Source organism: Acomys minous (genome assembly GCF_964271855.1).
Source record: "Acomys minous genome assembly, chromosome: 16".
NCBI lineage: Eukaryota > Metazoa > Chordata > Mammalia > Rodentia > Muridae > Acomys > Acomys minous.
The window spans coordinates 29762679-29781746 of NC_140498.1; the positions used below are offsets into that span (position 1 = coordinate 29762679).

General features: G+C 39.7%; 1 protein-coding gene across 1 annotated transcript in view; it reads left to right on the forward strand.

The window, feature by feature from the left end:
- The window catches only part of LOC311586746 (uncharacterized protein), a 290778-nt gene that overhangs the window by 70919 nt on the left and 200791 nt on the right, over window positions 1-19068 (forward strand). The window lies entirely within an intron of this gene.

Sequence of the window (19068 nt, forward strand, 5' to 3'; positions counted from 1 at the left end):
GTAGAAATATCTGGTTGGTAATATGGAATAATTGTGATGCAGTGGGTTTGAAGTGGGTGTGACAGAGAAGTGTAGTTACTGGTCTCTATGGCAACCAAAAGATGCATGTGGTGGCAGACACAGCTGTATCTTGTGAGCCGTAGGCTTAGTATTCCTCCAGCATCTCTGTTGTGGCCATTTGAGACACTCAGTGTCACAGCAGTCATGGTCTCTGGGGTCTGCAGAATCCAGGCTCTTGTTTGCCAGGCGGACCTGAAATAACTGTTATTTATTTATAGCCTCTGGAACTGTCGGAAACATTCTGCAACACAACTAGGTTAACAACTGCAAGTTAATGCAAACACTCCGAAAATGAAAGTATCAGTGCTGAACTGCAAATACATCCAGGCAACGAGGAGAACTAGGAGGAGGCAAAGCTACAGGCTGCCACACACAATCCAGATTGCAGAAGGCATTCTCTTTTTTTTTCCTCCTTTATTAATTTATTCTTGTTACATCTCAATGGTTATCCCATCCCTTGTATCCTCCCATTCTTCCCTTCCTCCCATTTTCCCCTTATTCCCCTCCCCTATGACTGTTCCTGAGGGGGATTACCTCCCCCTGTATATGTTCATAGGGTATCAAGTCTCTTCTTGGTAACCTGCTGTCCTTCCTCTGAGTGCCACCAGGTCTCCCCCTCCAGGGGACATGGTCAAAGATGAGGCACCAGAGTATGTGAAAAAGTAATATCCCACTCTCCACTCTACTGTGGAGAGTGTTCTGTCCATTGTCTAGATCTGGGTAGGGGTTTAAGGTTTACTGCCTGTATTGTCCTTGGCTGGTGCCTTAGTTTGAGCGGGACCCCTGTGCCCAAATCTGCCTATCATAATGTTCTACTTGTAGGCTTCTAGGACCCTCTGGGTCCTTCTACTTTGCAGAAGGCATTCTCTTAAAAGGACATTTCTAAATGACTAGCTAGCTGTTGGACAGTGTTCAGTGTGGGCATGTGACACTCATCAGTTGTGAGCAGCTATGTAGGAAAGGGCAGTTGGGGAAAGAGAATTTAGCAACCAAATCTGCCCATCAGAACCCAGAGTCATCACGCAAATTTCTGCAAGTTGTTCACATTAAATGCTGGTCCCTGAAGTGGGCTTCACTGGTTAACATCACCTGAGGACATCTCTTCCCACTGTCCTCTTACTTATGCCGTGTTACCAGAGGACCTGACATGTTTTCCATCTGTCTGCTTTATTCTTAATTCCTAATCTAGGAATGTCTCATCCTTACTTCTTTCAAGTGTTTGCTCAGTTGTTACCTCCTAAAGAGATGTTCTTGACCATCTCTTCTACTTATATCTGCTTGCATATGAAACCATGCTCCAATCCACTAGCTTAAAACAACCATCACTTTATTTCATATACTAACTTTTTGAGTCAAGAATTTGCGGTCTTGACTAGACGCATCATGTAGTATAGCTTATGTCCTGTTGGCAGATGGGTTCTGTGACAGCTACTGTAACAAGTAGTTGGGACAAAAAATTTACATAATGCAAAGGTATATTTCGATTCATTTTTTGCGAGTTATTGCTCATGGCCACTGGCTATGTAGTCACTTGGAGCTTGTGGTGTCACAGTTGTTACATGGAAGTAGAGTATGGCAGGGGTATTTTCTCTTGAAAGAATTCAGGAAGCAGACTCGGAGAGGGGAAGAGAAAGGAGTCTGGATCTCACAGTAGTCTTTAGTAAACACCCTGAGTGACCTAAAGGTTCCTTTAGGACCAGCCTCATAGTGGGTTTACCGCCTCCCATTAGGGACCAAGCCTTTATACATTCAGCTCTAAGAGATGTCGGGTGCATTTCAGCAGTTTCACTCACATGCTTGGCAGTGTGATAGGGTTGACCCCAAGGCTGACCCTAATTACCATTTTTTTTTGTTGTTCAGTATAGTAATCATCAATTACAAATACAAGCTACTTTAAAATTAGTGCCTTAAAATAGCCAAAATTATTATGACACAGTTTCTGGAGATGAAGAATTCATATCTTTGAGATGTGTCTTCTGACTCCGGGCCTCTCCCAAGGCTGCAGTTAAGACTTGACTCTCTCCCTCCGAGATGCAGTCATTTCAAACTTTGGCTTGAAAATAGTGGCTACCAAGCTCACTAATGTGGATATTAGCCAGAGATATAAATTCCCTGTCCCATGGTTTGCCCTAGAGGCTTGCCCTCCGCATGGACTCTTGCTTTTTCCAAAGTAAGTGATCTGAATGCAGGAGAGATCAACAATACAGAGGACAGAATGTTTTGTAAGCAGAAGGGACTCCCTAAACCTTGGTGATGCTTTTTTTTTTTGATAGAAGCAGGTCATAATGTCTGTATCCTAGGAATGAGGAACACAGAGGCAGTGAGTTTCAGACGTGGGGGCACCGGAATGTGTGTGAGGGGCTGACTACTTCATGTGATGTCTCTGTGTACTCAGTCTAGCATGTTGCTGTCACTCACAGGGTAAAGGTTAAAAGCATCAGGGCAGAAGTTATGGAGATTCCAGAGCCCCAAAATGCCACTATCAGGGAATCCTGTGGTCAAGTGAAGCTAACAAGACCAAAGCAGCTTCATTATGCTCCCTTTGTCCAAGATAAGAGAGAGACACAAGAGTCGCTGCCGTCCTTCACTACCACGTGATTCTGTGTGAAACAGTGTTACCCCTCCTTACCTCTCACTGACCAATTATTCTCCCAATGCCGGCTTTCCATAGCTCTTGAGTTTTTAAATTGTTTCAAATTGTTCATGATCTAATAACAAACTGACAACAATGCAACAACTAGACAGTGAATTACATGAGGTCAAAGACACTTGGCTTGTCCTTCCTTAGCGATATGTCCCCAGGGCTTTCATTAAAGTCTTACTATACATGTGTCTGTGTGTGTGTGTGTGTGTGTGTGTGTGTGCTTACATAATGCATCCTCTCCCTACCTTGTCAACTCCTTCTTCTAGGTTCTAGATCCATCAGCCATTTTTCCCCCCTCTTCCTCTCCTTCTCTTCCTTCTTTGTGTTCTTCTTTTTTGTTTTTTTCAAGAGAGAGTTTCTCTGTGGTCTTGGCTGTCCTGGAATTAACTCTGTAGGCCAGGCTGGCCTTGAACTCAGAGATCACTTGCCTGTGCCTCTCAAACACCTGCCGTCACTCTTGTTATTCCTAAAACACGCAGATCATGCTTGTAGCTCGCAGGTCTTGGGGTTTTGGTTCTGCTCTGTTGCCCATCCCAGAAGAACTAACTAACAACTTCATGCTTTCAGGACTATGTATGACGATGTCTCAAAAGGTCCCTGATCAATTTTTTTTTTTTGGTCTTATTTTAGTTTTTTAGTTTGATTTTCTTCATTGCACTTACAAAAATAGTTGTTGGTATATCAGCTCGTTTGCCTGACTTTCTGAAATTCTATGACTGTAGGTGCTGTTTTATTCACAGTTCTGTCCTGTATGGCTTAGAGATGTCTCATTTGGGAATGCGAGAAAGCCCAGAGAGGAAAGCTGCTGGATTCTGGGTGAGAGTGGTATAGAGGAGTGCAGGGATGGAAGGACACGAAGGGTCCAGGAGCCCCACATGAAGACTATCAAGGTTGGTGGATCTGGACCCAGGGGGGCCTGCACAAACTCTTGCACCAACCAAGGACAATGCATGCAATAAACTTAGACCCCTGTTCAGATCTAGCCAACGGACAGCTCATTCTCCATGCTTGTGGGGAGAGTGGGGACTGCCTCTGACATGAACTCTGGTTCCCCTGATATGATCACTTCCCCTTAGTGGGGAGGCCTAGAGGCACACAGCGGAAGGGGAAATAGGCTATCCAGTTGAGGCCTGATAGGCTGCAGTCATATGGTGGAGGAAGAGGTTCCTTTCTGTCAGAGGTCTAGGGGAGGGGACTAGGGCAGAAGAGGAGAGAGGGTGGGAACAGGAAGATACAAGTGAGGGATAACAATCAGAATATATATATATATATATATATAGCACTTACAAGGTGGGAGCAGTCAGTCTCTGGGCTCACTGACCTAGCAGCCTAACCCAGCTGGTAAATCCCTTCTGTAAAAATAAAATAGGTAGACAGTGCCTGAGGAATTGAGGAATGACACCCAATATTGTCTTGTCCTCTGTCTTCTACTTGTATCATACACACAAATACTACACACACACACACACACACACACACACACACACACACACACACACACACACTTTTTATCTAGCACTAAAAACACAATCTGAGTCATTGTATGATCTTGGTATATTTTTTTGCATGAAGTAAGTCTTTTGATGATATACAAAAATAATGTTTATTTCTTCACATTTTTCTTGTAAAATTGAGCTTAAAAAATCAATGCCTTTCAGTGTTTCCTTTTGTTGTCATCACCTCCCCACTTTTATTGCTGTAATTTTGGAATCACTGAGTGTCATTATACTTCTTTTTCTAATGACCAAAAAAAAAAAAAATCTACTTAAGATGAGCCTAATGACCTGGAAGTAATTGCAAGAGTATGCAAACAACTAAGAGTTGCCAGTTGGCCAACACAGTTGATATTCTTATACACAGAGGCTTGTGCCCACATTTGCTTTTAGGTCCATCATGTGAATTGATAATTACTATCTGAGAGATCTTGGAAAAGCCAGGCGGAGCTTAAATTCCTTTAGAAGACATACAGGTGATGCAGTAGAAGTAGAAAAATGAGCTAGGATGCATCGAGCAAGCTACATTTTGAATCTGGCAAAATTTTAATAGGTGGGAGCACCTTTCTCTAAAACCCATTTTCTAGCCTCTCTTCTTTTATTGTCCATGTGCTAAGTTATTGAGTAGGGAAAAAAACGGGCATCATTTCTTCTGAAATGCTAACAGTTTGGAGAAAGGAATGACCTCAGCATCCATTCACCCGGACAGACATGACACTGAACCTGGCTATGAATATGGAGTTGAGCATCTCAGTAGCTCGTAAGGGTGCAAAGGTTATAGAGCTGATAAGCAAGTACCCCTATGGGCTGTTGACTAGTGTTGTCTTCAGAATTCAGGATTGTGATTTGATAGAAATAGCTTCCTTATCCTTTGCAAGAGGGGTAGTAAATCACTTTCTGGAACTTTCTCATTTATAAATCCCAATCTTCTGCCTAAGTGTTCCTCAACACCCATGTGAAAGTGACAAATTGAGCAACCGTTCTCAGATGGCAATGAGATTGCGGCAGAAAAATCACAGGAGTAGGAGTTAGAAGCCTTTTTTGTACACTCTTCCATTCTGTCTTTTGGTGACTTTGGAGAACTCATCTCGGCTGTTTTGTTCTTTCACATGAATGCACCTTAGAAAGTAATGTGTGATCAAGATAGAAGATGATGTTAAATTGAGAATGATTTATGGAAAATATAAAATGCTATACAAATAAAACAATTACTCCTGGGTTATAACTGTCATTGTTTTGCCTGTGTATAGTTATGCGTAGATCATGTCTGCTGAGGTATATGAGTACTAGTGTTGTTGTTGGAGAGAGAAGTAAATAAGATACTAAATAAAAAGTCTCCAACTTTTTTTTGTAGTGGAATCTACTAAAGATATAGCTAAGCATTCTGTACTGCTCAATATTTGTGAACTGTATATACTCTGTTTTGTTTTAGATATGTGATATTCTAGTGGATGTTAGTAGTAGAAATGAGAAATGATAGAATTAATTTGTAGAGGTGCCTCAGAGATGGCTCAGAACTTAAGAGAACCTTATATTCTCTGAGGACCTGAGTTCAGTTCCCGGCACCCAACTATGTGTAATACCAACTCCAGAGTGTGCCCTCTTCTGGACTCCCTGGGTACTGCATCACACGTGCACATAGTCTTCCTCCACATAACCAACTAACTAAAATTATTGCAGCTATTTTGCTTTTAGATTGTGTTTTAATCACAGATTTTCCCTTTTCTGTTTCAAACCAATTTTCATAATGCTCTTAAAGTAAAATAATAAACACTGCTATGCATGTTTAAACATACCCTCCTCTTTCTCCATCTTACATGTGAGGGTAAAGAGACAGATCGGTCCACTGTTTGTCCAATGCCATAGCGCTGATTATATAGAGGAATTTCAAGGCAAGGGGTGCCTTTACTGAGACTTTATCCCTCCTTGAGGCATGTAGATATTTTATGCAGGTCTTTCTGATGCCCCCATGGAGTTAACCATTAAGTGAACTTTTTTATTTTGAAAACACTGACAACACACCATCTCTCTGAATCACAAAACAACCATACTTAGCATGTTACATATTTAATAGCTACAATTTAATTTAATACCTATCACCCAATTTTAATTTTAACTACATATAATAAGTCTTCCTTCATGTAACTCCTAAACAGCCACCATATCAAATGACTTTGCTTTAACATAATGTAGAAAATAAATGCCAAGTGTTCCAAGAATGAATAAGCTCCCTATTCTTTCATGCTAGTGTCACCCTTAAGAGGAGCATGAAACACCCTCCCTACTTCTGACTTATTGATTGTCCACAGAAACAGATGTTGACATCATCTACACATTTAACAATTTTCCAGTCAACATCCTAACCTTCACCATGAAGCTTAGTGATTCATTCTGAGAAATGACACCCTGCTAAGCTATTTAGCTGCATTACAGGCCTTGCATGCACTTCAGAGGGTGAGGTACAGATCCCGGCATAGAATGGCCAAGGATCATCTGTGAGAAAGTCTGTGAACATCAGCAAATTAGTCAAAGACCAAAACCTTTTATAATGGATGCTGTCTAACAGGTAGAAGCAGGCACAGTAGATCATAGAAGGGTTTATGTGTCTCACAGTGCTGAAAGTCACTGCTTAGAGGCTCTGACAACGGAAGATCTTGCCAGACCCAAGAGTAGCATTGCTCTATCACAGTCACGTTTATGTCACCAGCAGCAAGTCAAACAGACAATGTTCATGTTTCCCTTGTAGAAATATTTAAACATGGGACCCTCAAGATATGAAACAAAGCTTAATAATACAAGGTCAGTGCATTTGTTGGGAAGTAGAAGGAAGATTGCAGCCTCCTCCAGGTGTCTGGCACTATTTATAGTCCATTCCCCCCGAGGTTTATTCTCTTTCTTTCTTAGTGGCTTGGACGTTTACTAGGGTCTTTGTTGTACGAGTGCTCTCGGAGGTTCTGATACTGAGGTCACCTGGAAACTGTGACAATGATTTAATTTCTTTATATCTAAATATTGTTAATAAGATTTTGATATGAGCCAGATTAGAGGATAAGCAAGCTCAAAGGATGTCCACAAGACCCTATGTATAGTAATAACAGTTTTGAAAATAGCCCAAGCTCTTAACAATAAAGACTATTCCATGAGCCTTTAAACAAATGATGCCTGGTGGTGTACGGTCTTAGGTAGCTAGTACATCTCATTTGGATAGGATAATATACGTTTTCTAAGTCATAGTCACTTTATTATTTTGATTCTTGATTCATATGATAAAATCATTGTAGCACCCTCTATTTCTTCATAAACTCTCTATTTTCATCTTAATTGATATAAACTCTCTGTATTGGCGATAGTATTGATTTATAAAGGGAAAAAGGCATAAGCTTCAATTATTTATTTGGATGATTATATGCAGCAGTTGTCTGTACCCAGTGTGGTGAAAGGTAGGGAGAAAGTAAAGCAGGGAATGAAAATGGAGGCATTTGCAGAAAAATCTTTGAAAAGTGTCTTTAAAAAATTCTTTCTTACTTTCCCCACCAATCTGTACCCTGCTGGTTCTTCAAAGGCCCCTTTGAACATAAATCTCCTCAAAAGCTTCTCTGACCATTTCAAGCATGGAGCGCGTGTGGCTTTTCAGTGCATGATTGGCAGTGAGGTTATGCTGTGTAATAAAATTATCTCTACCAAGTCCTCAACTATTGAAGGTGTTAGGTGACTTCTCCTTGGGAAAAGTGAACATCTTTTCACCCCAAATAAGACACTTGAGGAGATAACTGAGAAGTGATGCTGTCTACGTCTACATTTGGTAAGTCAATGAAAATACTGGGGTTACTTGCAGTAGCATAGGTGAGATTAAGCAGGGCAGGGATGTGAAGGCAGGACTGGATAGAGAGGCCATGGAAGAGTGTTGCTTACTGGCTTGCTCCACATGGCTTGCTCAGCTGGTTTTCTTATAGAGCCATTCATTCAAGGGGTGGCACCACCCACAATGGTCTGGGCCCTCCCCATCAGTGACTAATTAAGAAAATGCCCTACAACCCCAACTTAATTACGGGTTTCTCCTCTTAGGTGACTTTAGCCTGTGTCCAGTTGATATAAAACTAGACAGCATGCACATGTACAACACACACACACCCACAAACACACACCCACAACACACCATACACATACATATGCATGATGACAAATGTACCTTTTGTCATAATCCTGAACTAGAAACATCTGAAATGCTCATTACCAATAAAATGAACAGTGTATGAGATATTTATCAAATGTACTTTCATGCACAATGAGAAATGAGAAAGGGCAATGAGAAATATAGCCTTACATATGGCAGGGTAGGTGTTTTGCAAAGCAGTGAGGATGCAGTAAGGCACAAAAGAGGAAACATAAGTTGGCTTATGCAGTTTTTGATATGAGGCAAACTAACCACTGGGGCTAGAAGTAGAATGTGATCCCTTTGGGAGGAAGGCAGGGATGCATGAGGGAACAGAGCTCTGAGAAGCAGTAATGATCTTACTCCTCAACCCACAAGGTGGTTCTGTGACTTCTTTTTAAAAATATCTCTAGTTACACATTTATGATTTGGATGATTTTTGTACTTGTTATGTATGCATGTATGCATATATGTATGCATGTCAACCAAGTATTTCAAAAGCTCTTGGAGGAAACTAAAACCAAAAAAAATCTTAAGAATCAAATGCCTACATTACTTAAGAGGCGATAGGGTTTCTGTTTGATAGATGCATTGCTTCTACTGCAGGTGCATTTTAGGATCATGTGGCCTTGTTCAGCCTAGAATGGTAACCTGTAGTCACATGACTTAGTCTTCTCAAGCAGTTTCTTTAAAGACATATTTTACTTTTATATTTTTTTTGGCAACTTTGTTGAACAAAAGAGATGGATTATTTGATGTTTCAGAACTCCTATGAAAATGCTAAGTCCCAGCAAGAGGAATGTACCCCTTAAACAATGAATTTCCACAAGAAACCGTATAAACCAAGGAAAAAACAGCCTGGCAAATTCATCTAGTGTACTGTGTAAATACAATTTTAAAATACCTCCATTTTCCCCCACGCTATGCCATCTGCCGAATGGCTCTTGGAATGGAATTTTAATTTCTAATTGTCAATGTGGGGATTAAAAAGGTTACATTCAAAATGTGCTGGGAGATCAACTAATAATTCAGAAAGTTAGAAAAAGAAATCTGCAGATTTTGCTGGCATAGATGTTTCCTGGAAAAGATAACCTGGCACCAGGTCTCACAGTCAGGTGTGAAAGGGGGAAATAGGGCACTCTGAATGGGTCTGAACTGTTTAGACCTTTTGCAAACTCCAGCTGTTTTCAGAGTGTTGAATCAGGGCAAAAATTGGTAACTTCATTCTCTCCCTTCTTTAGAAATTAGAGCATGACTTAAATAATTAAAACAAATTAAAAAGAATATGCCACTTTTTTTTTTTTTTTGGTTTGGAGACAGCTAACAGAGATTAAGTTAAATAAATACAGGTGAGAAAATTCCCACTTGGAAATGTTAAATGTTATCTAAAGGCATCAAAAAATATAGACATGCAAAACTATAGACAAATGAAAAGCTGATATTCATATTCCTCAATTAGGTAGGTATTTAAAAATGTCTCACTGTAATTTTAGTTTTAATATATTTGGTACAGATATTAAAGTAGATATTCTTCCATTGTGATTTTTTCTTATTATTCCTTCATTGGGCCTTCTGTTCCTACAACACAATATATTAAAATAGATTAAAAATTTAGAATTTATTTTACATATTCATTCATTTGGCTAATACTGTTGTTCACCTTGAGGATGCTCGAGAAAGACAAATAGCACATTTTGGCAGGTCCTACTAGTGCCTGATAAGGAAATTACAATATTTACTAGCAAGGGTTAAATCAGAAAAAAAGAAAAAGAAAAAAGCAAAAAAAAAGAAAGCAATCCCTGTGTCTCAAAAGCCAAACAAACATAAAACTTTTAATGGTAGAATGTACCACCAAAATTATCAAATAAGTAGCTCCATCTTATTAAGAGGCAATCAAATAAATTCCCCCATGAGTTTATTGCCAATGGGTTTTCTCCTCCTCTTGATTGAATTACTCTTGTTAAAGCACTGACTTAACTATCCCATGCATTGAGTTGACATCAGAATAGAGCACAATGTCAAAGCCAGCTGGCATTGTAGAGAGTTAAGACATGAAATAGAAAAAGAAAGAAAGAAAGAAAGAAAGAAAGAAAGAAAGAAAGAAAGAAAAACCAGAAAGATTCTCAGTGCCTTTTGAATGCTTTGGGAGCACTCAACTGGGTTATACGCCCTGCAATGCTGAAGTGAAAAGATTTTGGGACAGCCACATATTCCTATTTTTTATCAGCCTTTGGTAGAGCAACAGGATCCAAGTAATGGGGTGTGATTAGGAGGTGTGGGAAGATGTCCTTGAACTTGATGCTCCAGGAGGAAATGAAATAAGAGTGATGCAATCTGAAGCAAAGGAATATCGAAATGCTTTATTAGAAGGTCATGTTTCAAAAGATGCTTCAGCATCTTTGCCATCATTAGTGGGTAACTGAATTGTGTAAGGAATGTTGTGTGATTGAAAAAAATGGAGAAGTAGAGAAAAGAGCCAATGTGACCTGCAAGCTAACGAGCCATTTCTGTGCTTTTAATGAGAATGAGATCTGTATCTTCCACATCCATTTCATATGTTGTATAAGCTTGAAAAATGCCTCTCTCTCTCTCTCTCTCTCTCTCTCTCTCTCTCTCTATATATATATATATATATATATATATATATATATATATATGGTATTTTAAGGGTAAGGGATCATGAATGCATTGATTTCTGAATTTTTAATCCCTCTCAGTCTGTCTATAATTAATTTGTATTTTAACCAAGGCTGAGAATTTCTTCCTAGACCATTGCACTGAAGAAAAGCAAAAAAAAAAAAAAAAAAAAAAAAAAAAAAAAGACCTCCCCCAAGAAACCATGGTGTTCACTTTATTGTCTGAGCACAGAATTGTGCTTTATTGTACTCTCCCTTTGAAAGTGTGTTCCATTGTGAGCATGGCTGACTAGTGCTTTCCAGCTGTCACCAGGCACTAGATTCCAGCTGTCACCAGGCACTAGAAATGTATCGGAACCTAATCCGACCTGACCATCTTTATTGGTCTATGCCAAATGGGCCACAGTGCTTCTTAGTCCTCTGTTACTCAAATGCTTACATGTGCTTGTTTCCCTCTCGCAAAGTTCACGTCATGCAGCGGGCTCTTCTACACCACATCAACAGCTCTCTGACAGATAAACTTGAGAACTACTATTTTACGAATAGCACCTGGAGGGGAAACTTTCCTCGCAAATGGAGCATATGACTGAAACATTATCTTCAGACTGATTTTATGAAAATGCATTTGGTGGGAGCTGGGGTGAGAAGAAGCTGCCTGGAGAATATCCACAGAAGGAAATAGCTTCTTGGCTGCATATGGAAAGCAATGTTTTACAGTCCTCCAGTCCTTATCATTGGCCAAGTCTGTATTGAATACCTCTCTGTGTTAGACTGGGCACTGGTGATGGAGAGCTGGACCCATGTTGTGTTTACCCTTCAATCACTCTTGGACTTGATGGCTTCTTGATGCCTCATTTCTTGTTCTAAGAATATGTGGATGGTACTGGCAGAACAATGCAAAGTGCAACTGAAAGAGGAGGGAGAACAATTGAAAGCAGAGAACAACTCTGGAGTGATGGGTTTTTGGTTTGTGAATCAATATCCAATGCTTTCACACGGGTAGCTGAGGACAGCCTATGGAGATCACAGAACACCTGTGGTGTTAGCAACTGAAGTGAGTGGCTTCACAGGCCTTGTGAGTTTCAGTGCAGAAAATAGGGACAGTCCTATTCAAACCTCTGGTGTTTTCCAGAAAGATCCATCTTGAACTGTGTAAGTCTTTAAATGACTCAGTTTAAAAGGGGACACATGATTAGAAGCTGATTGGAAGCCTCTTCCTATGTATGGCCCAATGTCTAACGGACACAAGGTGATGTTTAGGCAGAAAATGCATTTTCAATAATGCAGATAAGTACCATTCTACAAGTGGCAGATGGTCTTAGTGAGCAGCCCAGGTAGGAAAGTATTGCATTCAGAAAGAAACCATAGAGAAGAGCCCTTTAAGGATTACACTTTCTCAGGGGTTAAACACCTCCTTCACTGTGACGGATTGTGAATGGAGATTCCGGAGCCCCAAGTTAGTGAAATAGATTCTTTGTGTAGTAAAGTCCAGTCAGCTTTTATTTTTTTCATGAATACCATTCCCTCAGTTGAAACATAGTGATTTTATCCTTGCGTTTCGCTTTTATTTAAGTAAGCCACACAATGTAAACATAGAGCTGTAGTTCTCATTCTCTCTCCCCTTAGGAAACTTTAAACCGTACTGGATTCTGTAGGGGGACGAGCTCACTGGTATTTAAATATGCAAACTATGGAACTCTAACTTTGGAAGGTCTGTTCATCTCTTGGGTCTCTCTCCCACTTCATTTAACCACAATCACGCATCTTTCTCTATTGTTCCCTCAGACCTTTGGTTTAGAGGAGGGTTCCTGGCCCCTATAGCTACCTTATGCATATTCATAAAGCCTTCCACCTCAGTGTTTCTGTTAAACAGCTCTTTCCTTGTTTCTGTTGTTCTAATTTTTAGCTCTGATTTGAAATTTCACTTTGCTGATTATTCTCCAAAAGATATATTTTGGTCTATAGTGTCACAGAGGCATTCAAAGTTATTCGACAATACTCCCTCATAGAAAGAACAAAATTCATACCTGGATCAAGATTTGACAAATCAACAATAAAATTGACATGATAATTAACTTTTGCACAGCGACTAAGAAATCACTGTTAGCTGCCGGTAGGGAAGCAACAACAAACCTGCCTCCGAAAAACAGTTCAAATATTTTAGGCCACAGAAGCAGGCATGCAAGAAAGCATAGTTAATTGACGCTAGATTGTGTTTTAACTGCGTGTTGGCGTAAAAACAGAATCCTACATTTGGTAACACACCATATTTTAGAGACATCAGTGTGTTCCGAACATGACAAAGACTTTGCCGATTCTCTTCTGGGTGCTTACATTCACAAGGGTTTATGGAAACCCCCTTGCCTTCAGGAATCAACACTTACAATAAATATTGACAGCTAATAAATGTACCATATTGTGATTCCCCAGGTCAGCAGTGCACTCTGGGATATTGCTAAAAAATACAAAATCTCAGGGCTTACTCACAATCTATGCAATCACACACTTGTATGGAGTTAAATTTTGAGTGTTTCCGGGTTAAGCATTTTGTGCCATGGATATGATGCTGTCTGCAACTGATCATGAGTGTTCTCTCTCAACACAGCTACAGTGTGTAAGACACAGGCAAAAGATGAGGAAGACCATACAGTTATAGCAAAACCACAACAATCCCCCCTCTTGTCTTGCATGCTGCGAGTGTTTTCTGAATCTCATAACCGTAGTAGGCACAGTGGCCCATCTAAAACAAAGCCTACCAACTGACTTTGAATGGCAGATATGAGAAAGTTTTAACATCTATCAAAAAGCATTACAACTTGTGATTATTTTCCCAATGGGACTTTCTGGGGCTCAAATTAGCTTTGGGAACAAGAGAAGATAAATTGTTGTTTTAAAATATGCCAGTGAAGTGTTCTTTCAGAGCATGATAAGGTATGATGCCATCAGCATGCAGTGAGCAAACCCAGATAAATGATTTGCAGCTTCCCCCCCAAAAAAAGGCGAGGGGAGAGGGAATACTGGCTAGTGGGAGACTGACCTTGAATTCTATCTCTTATTTTCAAAGGGATTTTTGTTTTCCATTCCACTCGACAACTGCACGCCGCACCCCAGTGAACCCTTTAAAAAGAATATCAATAACGATGCTTTGCATTGCCTCCCTAAGCCACGCTGAAGCTGCCGTCCTGCTATCTCTCACCTTCCACCTCTTCTGACTATGCCCCGCATCAGCAACAAAACTAAAGAAGCTGATACAAATCAAAGAGGCAATTAAATGGAAAAGTTTCTTTCTCCTCTCCTCTTTGTAAGATGTTTTAGACATAGTGAAAATAATCTCTTGAGTGCTGCAGTAAAGCAAGATACTGCCTTTACAATCCTCTGCTCCACATCCTTAACTGTTACCCCAAAATGCGGGGTATTTGGATTCTTTTTTCTGGTTTTTGAAGCCACACATGAGGGGGAGAAAAGACTTTTAAAATAAAATGCCCTTGAAATAGGAGGATGGATGGTAAATTACCAGATATGTTTGCTGTGTTTAAGATACCCTCAGTCAAAAGATCTACGTTGCACCATGCTAGTTTATTGCATTAGCCAACAATAATATACAAATTTGAAATACGATAATGCTTTTCACACAAATTAAAACATAGGCATCAGTGTCTTTTCACAGAGTTTTAGATGTATTATCTCCAAGTTTAGCTTAAGAGTAATTGGTTTAAGCGAACCTGTGATGTTGGAATGATTAACCCTTTTTTGGACAATCACTCCAAAACTCAGAATGGCACCTAAGCTGACCAGTGTTCTCAGTCAGTAACTGGTAGCTTTCAAGATTCAAATTCTAGTCTGCTAACTCTAGATGTTATGTCCTTCTTGTACTCCCATACTTGTACCAGGATTCCTGTTAGTCAGAAAAGGTCTCCTCTCTACCTACAGCCACCTTGAATTTTCCCTCTGTTGTTAGCCTCCAGTTTATGGTGATTTTTTTCAGACTCATTTTGAAATCTTCTTAGAGAAGATCAGAGCATTTGTGTGTGTGTGTGTGTGTGTGTGTGTGTGTGTGTGTGTGTGTGTGTGTGTGTTAGGGATTGAGATGAGGGGTTTTCACAAGCTAGGCAAATATTATTTTACTGTGAAACATCCCCAGCCTCACAATATACTCTTAAACGTTAAATCACGCTAGAGATAACACTTGATATTTATTAGTAACCTATAAATACTTGTAAAGTATATATATATTTCATTGTCTTATAAAAGATATTTCTTAGCTTGTTTGACCTGCTATAGAAAAATCTGTATTAAAATGTAGTCAATACCTAAAATGAAATTTATTTCTCTATGTTCTGGAGAGTGGGTAGTCCAAGACTTGGGACAAAAGGATTCCATGCATATTGTGGTCTTCCTCCTGTTTCATAAACAGATCGATTATAGGACAAGTGAAATCAAAAGTAAATCACTGCCCCCTTCCATGAGGGAAGCGTGAGGGTTTGTCTTTAATGTGTTCTCAGAGCAGTCATTAGAGCTGCACCCCCACTTCCTAATCACTTCACAGACACCCCACCTATTGCCCATAGATGTCAAGATATGAATTTGGGATGGCATGAGCGTTCAGACCACAGCAAGATACAATGTGAGCTTTACTCCCTCTTCTGATCGGTTGAAAAGAGAAACAATACTTAAAGACATCTCCGCATATTCTCCATTTTTCTTCCTTCAAATGGCCCCAGGGCCTGAGAACTAAAGTACCTTTACCGAGCTCCATATATTTTGTTAATTCAAAACTGTGCTTCTGTGAGAGTCAGGTCTCCTGAGCCTTTGAGATTCAGCCTGCCAGCGTTTCAATCTGGGTGGAAAGTGAACGATGAATATTTATTTAACACTAATGACCCCTACTCAGGACTTTGTCAGATGTGATTTCTTCTGCTTCATTCTGTACGCTGTCATTTCTACAACTTTTAACTACACAAATGACACTGAAATTCGGCCCTTTTTAAAAATTTGAACTATTGTTCCTTATGCTACCATAGAAATCACTGAGATGTGTCCTTAATTTCTGTACCATCTATTGTAAATTATTATAATTTATTCAGATTACATCCAGATTGTTATCCCCTCACTTGTATTTTCCAATTCACCCTCCCTCCTTCTTTTGCCCTATTCCCCTCCCCTAGACCTCTGACAGAAGGGGACCTCCTCCCCCACCATATAGCCACAGCCTATCAGGTCTCATCCAGATAGTCTCCTCCCCTTCCTCTCTATGCTGCCCGGCCTCCCCACCAAGGGAAAGGGTGGTCAAATTTACTTTTGATTTCACTTGTCCTATAATTGGTCTAATACTGATTTACAGCTAGTTAATATTTATTATTTTGCATTTAAAATAATAATAATGAAAGTGAAATTTATATTAACAAAATTTTATAAATTATCATTAACCATTACAAATACCCTAAGGTGTCAGCTATGGTAGTACACATGTCTAATTAATGCCAGCATTAGGGGGCAGAGGCAGGCAGATCTCTGGGTTCAAGTCCAGCTTGATCTATAGAGTGAGTTCTAGAACAAGTACACAGAGAAACCATGTCTCAAATAACCCAAGGTAAATAAATGTATAAACAGACACTTTAAGGTAGACACTGGTGAGAAATGAAAAAAGTGTGTGTGTATTCTTTACGAGGGTAGAGGGGTTTAAAAGCAATTGCGTGCGCGCGTGTGTGTGTCTGTGTGCCGTGCACACACACATACACACACAATCCATACTTGTATGGTTGTTACTGAAAATAAGAGTAGGAAGGAGCCTTTTCAGAAAGACAAGACCATCATTTTCTCTATTTTATTTTCAGCTTTTTCTAGAATCCTAGGTCAAAGTATCAAGCCCTCCCAACAGTAGTTAAATTGATTACAATATCATAAGTAGTGCATTATAAATGGAAATGGAAATTATATGATATACTGAAATGAAACCAAGTTTCTGACACAGTAATCCTATCAATACTACTTAGAGAAAAAGGGAGGAAAAATAACCGCAAATCCACTGAATTTATCTGAGTTGTTCATGCAAGATCAGATACCGTAGGTAGCCATGAAACTGATCCTGTCTTTCAGAGCACACAGCATGCTGCCTTGGCTGCCTAGGATCCAATCATCTATCTTCTGTTGACTATTGCTCTATTCTCTTCTGAGATATCACCATTTTCATTTCAGTTTCTAAGGGAGAGAGCTTGATTCCTTTTTCATGACGAGTTATATAACCTGCCATGGCTGGCCAGTATCTTGCATTCTTTGGGCAACAGTATTGAATCAGGGTGAAGGCCTGGCCTATTCAGAACCAGTCATGAAGCAAGATCAACACAGAGACCTCGGAAAGTCACTAGATGTGCCTGCAGAGTTATGGTTTAGAGAAGCTATGAACTGAATGTGGTTTCATGAAGACAGAAGAGTCCCACAAAAACAAAGATGGCGCATGGGAAGAAGAGATCCAACTTGCAACAGTGTCCCATCAAAACCTATCTAAAGAAGTTCTGTGGTTGTGTTCTTCAATTCCTAAGGATCTTTTGGCATATGATCATTGAATTTGGGCCTTCTATCAACTGAAGCTGAGATTCCATTCACTGTGCCAATGTGAAGAGCCACATGGGGACTAGACAACTCAAAGTGCTTCATTTTGAGGGGGAGACTACGTCACTACATCAAACTCACAAGTACTGGACTGGCCAGTGATGTGGATGTTCCTGATGGAAGAAAAAGAGAAAATGGAGTCAAATGCAAATGCATACCAACAATATAGGAAGCAACTGGCAACACCACCTTCACTGTCTGTGTGCTGTGCATCCAACTTTACTTCTATGGGTTAGTACTTGTGAATGCACTTATTACATCATCCAATTGCCTGTTTTCATAATACTGTGCCAATCTGTAGTCCTGGTATTGGGTGGGGATCAGCATCTTTAAAGTTTAGAAGTTACAGTGGCAATTCTGTTATGAGTGAAAAACATCTACTCTGGCACTGATTATGAACAATCTTCTGATTTATTTCAGGAGCTCTGCTATGGGGAAACAACCTCATGGAGGTTGAAGACAATATTCTAGGGCTATGTTGAGTTTGGGAATAAATATTTAAAATGAGAGAATAATAAACTAGAAAAAAATTAGACACAGTTTCTGCACTAACATTTAGGGAGCTTTCCACAATCCTAATAATTAGTAGAAAACAAAATGAAGTAAAAAAAAATAAGCAAATTCTTAAGTATTTAAAATACTGAGGTTATAGGACAATGCCCTAGCTCCTAAACTAGAGGAACCGACAGGTGCACACCATTTCCTGGAGCAGGATTCCACAGGCAGAAACATCTGTCACTCAGTGACAGAAAGAGAAGCCAGGACTGATGCAATCGTTATTGGCTAGATGCTGAGGGCAATCTCCCTTAGAGTTAGAGCCACCAGAGATGCAGTCAGTGTAATTCCCACCCACTCTGTCAAGCATATCTCCAGTGGCTCGACTAGGGCCTTAGAGGAAAATTCCTGTTTGCTTCTGGCCAGGAGTAGAGATGAGCAACAACTTTGAAAGTACCTTGAGCATTCTGTTCTATCAAGTCCTGCCCTCAGGGGAAACTACTATTTTATAATAATAAGTTATTGAAAGTTTTTTTTATCAGTGACCAAGAATAATGTGTAACTATTTCAATGGAAGACAAATAGCCAATTTTAACTCTAATATGTTCTCATGCCCAGTAGAGAAAATACTTAATTCCATCTACTTCTAGACATTCTTTCCTGCAGAAAACAACATGACTGAGAAACAGTTTCCAGGTGGACAGAATCACTAAAGGACAGATACACACATTGAAAACAATCGTACTACACTGCTGGCATCATGTGCCTTTAGGAAAACTCAAATTGAAGTAACAAATAAGATATTACTATCTATGGGAATAGCTAACAACTAGAACACACACACACACAAAAGAAAAGAAAAGAAAAGAAAAGAAAAGAAAAAGGAAAAAGGAAAATGCAGGTGCACATGTGTGGGATAAGGATGCAAAGCAATGCAAGCACTTTAGAAGATGGTTTGGTGGTTCTTTATGAAGCTAA